Source organism: Ceratotherium simum, chromosome 32 (genome assembly GCF_057802395.1).
Source record: "Ceratotherium simum simum isolate JZ-2026a chromosome 32, ASM5780239v1, whole genome shotgun sequence".
Lineage (NCBI taxonomy): Eukaryota > Metazoa > Chordata > Mammalia > Perissodactyla > Rhinocerotidae > Ceratotherium > Ceratotherium simum.
In genome coordinates, this window is record NC_141931.1 from 4,820,853 (window position 1) to 4,832,958 (window position 12,106).

The window sequence follows — 12,106 nt, forward strand, 5'->3', positions numbered from 1 at the left end:
CTTGAAAATAGCAAGAGAAAATTAACTCATTGTGTATAAGGGAGCCTCAATAAAATTATCAGCTGATTTCTCATGAGAAGCCATGGTAGCCATAAGGCAATGATATAATTTATTTTAAATGCTGAAAGAAAAAAAAAAACCCTGTCAACCAAGAATTCTATATCTGGCAAAACTATCCTTCAAAAATGAGAGAAATTAAGATATACTCAGATAAACAAAAGCTGAGGGAGCTCATTACTGTTAGAACTGCTCTACAAGAAATCCTGAAGGGAGTTCTTTAGGTTGAAATAAAAGGACCCTAGATGGTAGCTAGAAGTGATATAAGATCTCTGGCAGAGGTAAATATATGGGAAAATATAAAATCCAATATTATTGTAATTTTGGTTTGCAATTCCACTTTTAGTTTTATAAAGTTATAATTTTCTGTAACATGTAATCTTTATCTATAAATATTTAATTTAATAATCTTCTATAATATTTAAAAGAAAGTGCATAAAAATAATTATAAATCTGTTATTGGGGACACAACATATAAAGATGTAATTTGTGACATCAGTAACATAAGGAGAAGGGCTGGAGCTGTATAAGAGCAGTTTTTGTATGTGACTGAAGTTAAGTTGCCATCAATTCAAATTAGATTGTTATAGCTATATATAGGATATTATTAGTAAATCCCCAGGTAACCACAAAGAAAACATCTATAAATACACACAAAAGGAAATGAGAAGGTATTCAAACACAACACCACAAAAAAATTAGTAAACACAGAAGAAGGCATTAATGGAGGAAATAAAGGACAAAAAAGCTATAAGACATAAAGAAAACAAATAACAAAATAGCAGAAGTAAGTATTTTCTTGTCAGTAATTACTTTAAATGTAAATGGATTAAACTCTCCAAAAAAAGGCATAGATTGACAAAATGGATTTAAAAAATGCCCCAACTATATGCTGTCTATAAGATATTCATTTTAGATTTAAAGATATAGATAGGTTGAAAGTGAAAGAATGGAAAAAAATATTGCATGCAAATAGTGAACAAAAGACAACTGGGGTGGCTATACTATCATCAGAGAAAATAGCCTTTAAGTCACAAACTGTTACATGAGATAAAAAAAGATACTATATGTTGATAAAAGAGTCAATGCATAAAGAAGATATACAATTACAAACATATGAACCAAGCATCAGAGCCCCAAAATATATGAAGCAAACATTGACAGACTGAAGGGAGAAATAGATGGCTCTACAATAATAGTAGAAGACTTTAATATTCCACTTTCACTAATGGATAGACCAACCAAATAGAAGACCAGCAAGGAAATATAGGACTTAAACAACAAACAATATAAACCACTGAGATCTAACAGACATACACAGAATTCTGCACCCAAAGATAGCAGAATACACATATTTCTCAAGTGAACATGGAACATTCTCCAGGGCAGACCATCTGTTAAACTACAAAAGAAGTCTTAATAAATTTAAAAAGATTGAGATCATACAAAATATCTTTTCTGATCACAATGGAATGGAACTAAAAATCAATAACAGAAGGGAAACTGGAAAATCCACAAATATATGGAAATTAAATAACATATTCAAAAACCAATGGATGAAAGAAGAAATCACAAAGGAAATTATAAAATACCTTGAGACAAAGGGCAACAAAACTGCAACATAAAACTTATGAGATGCAGTGAAAGCAGTACTGAAAGGGAAATTTATAGCTGTAAAGATATACATTAGAAGAGAAGACAGATCTCAAATCAATAACCTAAATTTATACCATAAGGAACTAGAAAAAGAAGAGCAAACTAAACCCAAAGCTAGCAGAAGGAAGGACATAATAAAGATTAGATCAGAGATAAATAAAAATAGAGAGTAGAAAAACAATGGAGGAAATAAAAAATATATAGAATTGGTTATTTGAAAAGATCAACAAAATTTTAGCTGAAATGACTAAGAAAAAATAAGAAAGACAAATTATTAAAATCATAAATGAAAGTGGGGACATTACTACTGATTTTACAGAAATAAAAAGGATTATAAGAGAATACTATAAACAATTGAAAACCCACAATTGGGTAACCTATATGAAATGGACAAATTCCTTGAAAGTGAATCTTCCAAAGTGGAATCATAAAAAATCTGAATAGACCTATAACTAGTCAGAGATGGAATCAGTAATCAAAATCTCCCATCAAATAAAAGCCCTGGGCCAGATGGCTTCACTGGTGAATTCTATCAAACATTAAAAGAAGAATTAGCATCAATCCTTCTCAAACTCTTGCAAAAACTGAAGAGGAGAGACTACTCTCTAACTCATTTTATGAGGTCAGCATTACCCTGGTACCAAAGCCAAATGAAGACACTACAAGAAAAGAAAAAGACAGACCAATATTGCTTATAAATATTGATCCAAAAATCCTCAACAAGATACTGGCAAACCAAATTCAACAACATAATTAAAGGATTATACACCATGACCAAGTGAGATTTATCCCTGACATACAAAGATGGTACAACATATGCAAGTTAATCAATATAGTATATCACATAAACAGAATGAAAAGGGAAAAAAGCTCCATGATTATTTCAACTAATGCAGAAAATGCATATGAACAAATTCAACATCCTTTCATGATTTAAAAAAAAATCACTCAATAAACTAGGAATAGAAGGAAACTTGCTCGACATGATAAGGGCTTTATGAAAAACCCTCAGCTAAGATCATGGTGAAAGACTGAAATCTTTCATTTAAGATCAGGAACAAAACAAGGATGTCCACTCTCACCACTTCTATTCAACCTAGTACTGGAAGTCCCAGTCAAAGCAATTAGGTAAGAAAAAGAAATAAAAGGCATCCAAACTGGAAAGGAAAAAGTAAAATTATCTCTGTTTGCAGATGACATGATTTTATATGTAGAAAACCCTAAAAATTCCACAAAAAGCTATTAGAGATAGTAAATGAATTCAGCAAAGTTGCAGGATACAAAATCAAAAATCAGTTGCATTTCTATACAATAACAATGAACAAAGCAAAAAAGATATTAAGAAAACAATTCCATTTACAATAATATAAAAAACAATAAAATACTTAGGGAATTTTGCCAAGGAGGCAAAATACTTGTACATTGAAAACTACAAAAACATTGCTGAAAGAAGTTAGTGAAGACATAAATAAATGGAAAGACATCCATGTTCATGAATTGGAAGACTTAATATTGTTAGATGCAAATACCACCCAAAGGGATCTACAGATTCAACGCAATCCCTGTCAAGATATGAACAGTTTTCTTTACAGAAATAGAAAAACTCATCCTAAAATTCATATGGAATCTCAAGGGACCCCTATATAAAAAAAATTCTTTTAAAAGAAGAACAAAGTTGGCTGACTTTCATTTCTTGATGTCAAAACTTGCTATAAAGCTACTGAAGTCACAATAATGAGGCACTGGCATAAAGACAGACATGTAGACCAATGGACTAGAATAAGGAGGTGAGAAATAAACCCTTGTATATATGGTCAATTGATTTTCAACGAGAGTGCCGAGACCATTCAATGGAGGAAAAGATAGTCTTTTCAACAAATGGAAAAAGTAGATATTCACATGCAAAAGAATGAAATCAGACCCTTACCTTACACCATATACAAAAATTAACTCAAAATGGATCAAAGACCTAAACAAAAGACCTAAAACAATAAAACTCTTGGAAGAATACCCGGGAAAAATCTTCACAACACTGGATTTGGCAATGATTTCTTGGATATGACATCAAAAGCACAGGCAACAAAAACAAAAATAGACAAATGCAACTACATCAAACTTTAAAATTTCTGCTCATTAAAGGAAATAATCAACAAAGTGAAAAGACAATCCACAGAATGGGAGAAAATATTTGCAAATTATATATCTGATAAGGGATTAACATGCAAAATATATCATGAACTCCTACAACTTAACAACAAAAACAAGCAACCTGATTAAAAAATAAGCAAAAGACTTGAACAGAAATATCTCCAAAAAAGATATATAAATAGCCAATAAGCACATAAAAAGATGCTCAACATCACTAGTTGCACTAGGGAAATGCAAATCTAAACTGCAATGAGATAACATTTCACACCCATTAGGATGGCTATCAAAAAAAAAAAGGAAAGTAACAAGTGTTGGAGAGGATGTGGAGAAATTGGAACCCTTGTGCTTTGCTAGTGGGAATGCAAAATGGTGCAGCCATTTTGGAAAACAGTTTGGTGGTTCCTCAAAAAGTTAAACACCGAATTAGCGTATGATCCAGCAATTGTACTCGTAGATATATACCCAAAAGAATTGAAAGCAGGGACTTGAACAGATACTTGCACAACAATGTTAATAGCTACATTATTTACAAAAATCAAAAGGTGGAAACAAGCCAAATGTCCATCAACAGAGGAATAGATAAAAAGCCATGTGGTACCTACAACTAGGATATACAACTGTGTACTGTGGCTTTGGGGAGGAAAAAGAAAAAGAGGAAGATTGGCAACAGATGTTAGCTCAGGGCCAATCTTCCTCAAAAAAACAAAAAAACCCCATGTGGTATACACATACAATGGAATCTTATTCAGCCTTAAAAAGAAATGAAATTTGACACATGCTACAATTTGAATGATCTTTGAAGACATTATGCTAAGTGAAATAAGGGAGACACAAAAAGACAAATATTGCATGAGTCTACTGCTATGAGGTACCTAGAGTAGTCAAATTCATAGAGATAGAAACTAAAATGGGGCCAGGAGAATGAGGACTTATTGTTTAATGGGTATAGAATTTCTGAGATGAAAAAGCTCTGAAGATGGATGGTGGTGACGGTTGCACCACAATGTGAATGTACTTAATGCCACTGAACTGTACACGTAAAAATTGTTAAAATGGTAAATCTTATGTTATATATATTTTACCACAATAAAAAAGAGAATGAAATTCTGATACATGATACAACATGGATGAACCTTAAAAACATTATGCTCAGTGAAATAATCCAGATACAAAAAGACAAATACTGTATGATTCCAATTAGATGAGGTACTTAGAGAAGTCAAATTCACAGAGACAGAAAGTAGAATGGTGGTCGCCAGAAGCTGGAGGGAGGGTGGAATGAGAGTTATGGTTACTGGGTAACGAGTTTCCATTTGGCATGATAAAACTGTTCTGGTAATGGATAGTGGTGATGGTTGTACAAAACTGTGAATATACTTAGTGCCACTGAATTGTACACTTAAAAATGATAAATTTTATGTTTTGTATATTTTACTACAAAATAAATTCATGTAGCAGCTTCTTAACTGCTCTCCCCACCTTCAGGGTCTCTTTTCCTCCCTTTTTAGTGCAATCTGAATATCCAATACCTTGAATGGTGTTTGGAATGAGACAGGTTATAAATTAGGAAATAAATAATACTTCTGTCTACATGGCTAGATTAATTGTCCCAAAGTAGGGCTTTGATAATGCTGCTATCCTATTTTTGATGTCTCAGTGGTTCCCCACTGCCTACAGGGCAAAATCTAAATTCTTTCCAATTTATAATCTGATTCCAACTTACCCTGCCATCACCACCCCCCCACTATTCCCACTGCTGCCACATAATGTCCCCAAAGGCAACCTGTGCTGCCTTCCTTCTCCTATCCTGTCTCACTCCTAATCCAGCCTCTCAGGGAACTCTTGAACTCCATCTCTTTCAGAAAGCTGTCCCTGAACCGCCTAATGTTGACGAGTCATTTCTTCCCTCGAACAGCAGAACCACATTCTGTCTGTGGACCCAGGGTTTCGTCCTTAGCGTAGCCTTCCTGGCTGGACCGTGAGCACCAGGCCCTGACCGTTGTATTTCCCACACGTCCTAGCACATGCCTTCCAAGTGGCTGCCTGACTGCCTGGCCACGTTGTGAGGCTTCCAGGGAATGTTTTGGGGTGGCCTTCCCTGGAATGTCTGGTTGAGAGGCAGATGGAGCCAGTCCAGTCTGTTCTTAAAAGACAAAGCAGGGGCTCAAAGTAGTGCAAGGGGCTGACGGCAGGCCCAGGACCCTGACTCCTCCAGCCAGGGCCTGAGTCCATTTCATCTCCTGGTCCCCACTGTCCAGCACGAGCCTGGACCACTGTAGGTGCCCACTAAAGCTGGTTGACTGAAACACTCCAGTGGCAGATCTGCCCACAGTCGCCCGTGTCATTCGGGACCAGTCACTTAATCTCCCTGTGCCTGAGTTTTGCTATTTGCAAGATTTTCAAAATGAGGAGACTGAAGTAGATGATAATGAGTGTCTCTTGGGCTCTTATGGTCTATGCTTCTTTGCATGAGAAAGAGGCCAAGGCCTTCATCCACCCCAGCCACTCCCCTTCACTTAAACCAGAGTGCCATGAGCAGGGCTGGGGGACAGGTGACTTTTAAGGGCCTTCTGGCTACTGCTTAGCCCATGGGCTCTGGGCTAATAATATCTTCTCACTGGACCTGCCTCTTTTTTCCTAGTGTGATCTTTACCCAAAATGCTATACAAGTTATTTTTGTGGACATTGGTCAAAAACAAATTCTAAAGGCTGTGTGGTGGGCTGACTTTAGGGTGGCCTCTGTGACCCCCACCTCCTGGTGTCCATGACCTTGTATAGTCTCCCCTTGAGTGCGAGTGGGGCCTGTGTTTCTATCCAATAGAATATGACAAAGGTAATGCAATGTCACTCCCATGACGTCAAGTTACAACATATAAGACTCTTTCTCAGCAAACTGAGACTAGAGACTCTCCTTATGAGCTTAATGGTGGATGCAGCCATGTTGGAGAAGCTCAGGTGTCAAGGAACTGTGGGCAGCCTCTAGGACCCCAGGTGGTCTCCAGCCAACAGCCAGCACATAGCTGGGCCCTCAGCCATACAGTCACAAGGAAATAAGACTGCCAACAACCTGAATGAGCCTGGAAGCAGATTCTTCTTCAGTCGAGCCTCCAGATGAGAATGCAGCTCAGCTGACACCTTGATTGCAACTTTGTGAGACCCTGAACTTGTGAGAGGACTCAGTTCAGACCCCCGACCCACAGAAACTGTGAGATAATAAATGTATGTTGTTTTAAGCTATTAAGTTTGTGATAATTTGTTATGAAACATAGAAAACTAATACAGACTGGGTTTGGCTAATAAACAATAGCTGGGAAACGGCGTGTCCTTAAAGGAGTCTGATGTACTTTCCAGCTTTACCCTGGAACCCAGAGCCCTGAGCAGTTGGGTTGCAATGGGCCATGTTCGCATGGTGTTTGCTTTCTCAACTTGAACTAACCTATCTAAAATTTGAGGTTGACAACACATAGAAAGGCAAACTGTGTTGATGGGTGGAGCCCAGCATGGCAGTTCCCTATAAAATGGGATGTTATGGAAGTCCAGATTTGGTCCTCCCTTCCTACCCACAAACACACTCAGGTCCCGGTTTTCCGATAGAATCTCTAGGGGTAACGTTATCAAGGTGTCATCTTAATCCCACTAACCTGGCTAACTGGAGGAGGGGAAGGCAGGAGAGGAAAAGAGTCCAGTCTCAAATCAGTGACAAAATCAAATAAAAAAGATTTCAGAATAAGTTCTGTCTTAATACTTCCAAGACATTAAAAGAAGATGCAATGCTTAATGAATTCTTGTTAGACTTGCTTTTATGATTAGATAAGCACACTTTGTAATTAGTGTATTAATTGCTGATATTCAAATGAGGGCTTATTTTTTAAAACAGACTAAACATTATTTCAATCTTCTTTTTTTAAATTTTTTTGAGGAAGATTGGCTGAGCTAACAGCTGCTGCCAATCTTCCTCCTCTTTTTCCTTTTTTCTCCCCAAAGTCTCAGTAGTATGTCATAGTTGTACATCATTCTAGTTGCTCTATGTGGGACTCTGACTCAGCATGGCTTGATGATCGATGAGTAGGTCCACGCCCAGGATCTAAACCGACGAACCCCGGGCCACCGAAGCGGACTGGGGGAACTTGACTGCTGTGCCACCGGCCGGCCTTCAATCTCCTTTATGTTATTAGTCTGTGTTTTGAGAGATAGATATGGTGCAACGGTAAATGGCATAGCCTCTGTTTAAATAGTCACGGACGTCAAATGAGTTGGATACAAACGACTGAATTTTTACTCTATGCTTGAAGGACAGACTTGAACCCCATTCTGCCACCACAGTGCCCTCCCCGAAGCTGCCAGTGGTAACAGAAGAGAGAAGGATGTGTTCGCGTTCTTCTTCTGGAGCCATGGGGGAACAGCGCTCCCTCGCAGTCCCACAGGGCTGCCTGCCTTGGTGGAACTGAACATTTCCTCTTTCTTCCCCTGGAAAGCCCTCGAAGAACAGCGCCGCAGGGTGGATGTAGGATCCTGGGGGACCAAATGGCACTGGGTTAATCAGATTCTTTCCAGAGAATTTGGAAATTTGACACAAAACCCAAGTCAGTCAGAAAATGTTGGCAGTTGGAGTTATGAGGTCGCATTCCTTGACTAAGACAGGCCAGGAAGTGGGATTCTGGGCTCTGGGCCTTTGTTTGTCTGACCGATGAGAAAGCTTCCTCTCCCTTCTTTCACGTCACTCTAGAAACCACAGAGGCAATGGAGAGCGCCCCAGACTGTCGCTCTGAGCAGGGAGTGACACTTCCCCTCCGGCATCCGAGTCAGTCCGTCTTCCTGGAAGAGGGTCCATGCTTTAGCCACAGCAGCCGAGGTGCTTGACAGAGAGGAGCCAAAACTGTTTTTGCCAAAACTCACCCCAGACTGCCTTTCCGTCCAGAAAGTCCTACCTCAGAGGTCAAGGCATTGAACTGTCAGTAAAATGCTTAGCTCTGCCCTGAGAATGAAGGGAAGAGAGGCACAAAAGGGATGCAGACCTTGGGCAGGCCCCTCAGCCCAGCTGACACTCTCCCTGGGAGGGCAGAGCAGCCTATTCATGCCCAGAACTGTTTCTGGGCATTCCTGGGGTCATTAGGCCTCTCTTCCAGAGAGGTCCTGCAGCTGGAACTGAAGGCAGCAGAGCTCAGGCCCAGGGGCTGGTCCAGAAGCCAGAGCCCTTCATCCCAGGCTTGGTGGCCCGCCACGAGCTGTGACCCTTAGTGGATCTCTGAGCAGCTCTGGCTTCAGGCTTCTCTCTCGCCTGTAGAGCACGTCCTTTTCTTCACCAAAATGTCAAGTTCCTGGATGTGATCCCCTCTGGCCCCGGGTGCGGCATCATGGCAGAATCTCTGATAACCAGGACGGAGTCTAACTTTTCTCTTTCTTATATTAGGGAGGATGTATCTGGCTGCCTATAGAAGACCCCAAATAACAGTGGCTGAAACAAGACCAGTTTCTCTCCCCCGATGTAGAGTCTGGATGAAAGCACTGCACGCAGCACGAGGGCTCTTTGGTGGTCCCTAAACCAGGCCCTCCAGGCCGCCTGGTCAGCTCTCTGGGGGGTGCGGTTCTGAGCCTCAAGGTCCAAGGTGAGCTGCAGCCATCACGTCCATCTCCCCAGAGCAGGATGGAGGACTTGGGAAGGAGAGGCAAGACCCCTTCCTTTACGGGACCTTGTCCCAGATGCTGCACACACATCTCCACGCTCCATTGCTCGGCAGTCACCTGGGCGCAGGAAGGCAGAGAAATGTGGCTGCAAACCCAGCTAAATGTGACAGATCTATCATTGTGAAGCAGGAGTGAATGATTATTGAGGGGGCAGCAATCACCCTCTGACACATTTTTTTTGTTAAACTTTTCTATTATATGGATATTTTACATTTCAAATTACTTGCTTGCAACACATCGAGCAACACAAAGATATATAAACAAAAATGCTACGCCCCTAAGCAAACTAATATTAACAGCTTGATGTATATTCTTTTATGCCTTTCTTGAGAGTCATTCCAAAATATACAAACTTTTCTGTCTCCCCACCACTTTTAATTCTTTTTAATGAGATATGCATTTTAAAGATAAAATATTTTCTGCAATTTGCTTGTTTCCAATACATAACGAATCTGTTTATCGGTAACTATATGTGGCTCTCACCTGTTCTTTTTGATAACTGCATAATAGCTTATAGTATGGATTTCTTAGCTAGATGTGCTGTAATTTCTTGTACCATTCCCCAAGTGAATATATAGGTTATTTCCTTTTATTGACACTGTAAATAACGTTGCAAGAGACAACCTTGTACACATATCCTTAGTTATTTCTTTCTGTAGGATACTCAATCAAAGGGTATGTACAATTAAAATTGCAATAGGTTTCACGAGGTCATGTAACCACAGGCCCTCCAGGACCAGTTCAACTGACCCCATCTTACCAACAGGATAATTCAGAGTGGTTTTTCAGGAACTGAGACCCCTTGTCCAGTTCAGGCCAGTTGAAACCACCAACCCATCAACTTGGCCTGTGCAAATGCCCAATGAGTGACCTTTTTGATGTCAAAGTGCTGAAAACTCCACCCTCAGATCATGGTAATGCTGCCAATTCGTGAACATGTGTCCTATTTAGAGCCACGAAGCTTGACCACGCTTGCGCAGATCATCAGTCACCTCACTTCTCCTCACCTCCAATTATCTGTCTCCACACTTCAGACCACCCCGCCTTTCATCCCATGAATTGTGCCCCAAGCCCTGGATCCAGGAGACAGATCTGAGAGCACAGACCCCTGTCTCCCTGCAGATCAAACTGGCACCAAGGCTGTTTTCTTTTCCCAAAAACTGATGTGGTAATAATTTGCTTTTTTTAATGCGCGTCAGGCAAGAGAACCCCGATTTTGTGTGGTAACAGTCACTTTCTGAAAAGATAGTCACACTTTGCAGGCCCGTCAGCTGCTAATGAGGATGACTGCAGCCCTTGACAGCAATGGCCCTGGCGGTTGGAAGGAAGAGAAGAGCGGTGAAGAGGGCTGTAGAGGGCAGGATTTCCAGGAACCCATTCACTGGCCTAGTAGCAGAGAATGTGCTTCATTCTAGCCTCTCTGGGGAGGAAACATGGGGGGGCCTCACCCCTTGCTCTGTCTGAGAAGCAGATGAAGTCACAGTGCCCGCCGCCCAGGCATGCTGCCCTGCCCTGGGGAAGGCTGTACCCAAGATTAGCAGGGCTGGGGGACTCATTCACTCCCCGAGGGCCAGGGGCTCCGCAAGAATCAGGCTTCCCCCATCTTTGATAGAACATGCCTAAAAGCCCAACCCCCCACCGTCTAGACAAGGAAACCGAGGCTCAGGGAGCAGCGTGACTTGGCCAAGTTTACTGAGTAGGTTGGGCAGGGCATGGGGACTAGAACCCACCGCCCAGGACCCCGGAGCTGCTCCCATCCCTCACAGTCCTGCACTGGCCGGCGTCTCCCGGCCTTTTGGCTTTTCTTGCTCCAGTGTGCAGCCTGGTGAAGCCCGAGAGCGGCCACACAGGCTTGTGATTTGGGGGCGTGCGGAGGTCGGGGGGTCGAGGAGGAGGGGCCACGGCTGCGGCTGGAGGAGCGCTGCGCCCTCCTGCTTCTCCTCTTCCTCCGCCGTCTTCCGTGCACGCAGGACAGGACGCACCCAGCAGGGCCGCGCGCGGCCGAGGGGGCGCTGGGCCGGGCAGGTCCTGCTGACGAACATCACCCAGCTCGCAGAGGCGCAGGCAGCGGGGGGCGGCATGTCTGGAGCGTGTGGTTTCCTCCAGTCCCCTCAGCCTCCGGAAGCCCCACAGCCAGTGACTAAGCGGAGCGCTGCCCACCCCCAAACCCTCGCTCTCCTCCACTGCAGAGGGGGCTCCTGTTTCTCTCTCACCCCGTCTGTGGCCCTCTCTGTCTCAGCAGAGAAAGAGGAGGGACGTGGGGGAAGGCAAGCTGATTCTTTTGCGTGCTCAGCACTTTGCAGGCATCCTGTTTTTATGTTGGGGGTGTTCAGCCAGAGGGCGTGGGGGCGAGGTGACCGAATCTAGGTCAGCCGGGGGCAGCCACACCCGCTTCAGAAACCCCTGGATGCTTCCTGGATTCCTGGAATCTCTACTTCCAAGTTTCTACCTCCTGGAAGGAGGCAACCCACGCCCACCCCCACCTCCCCCCGCACATACAGTTAACGTCCTGGACATATGACATAAACTGACCATTGTCCGCGCAATTTTACTCACAGTC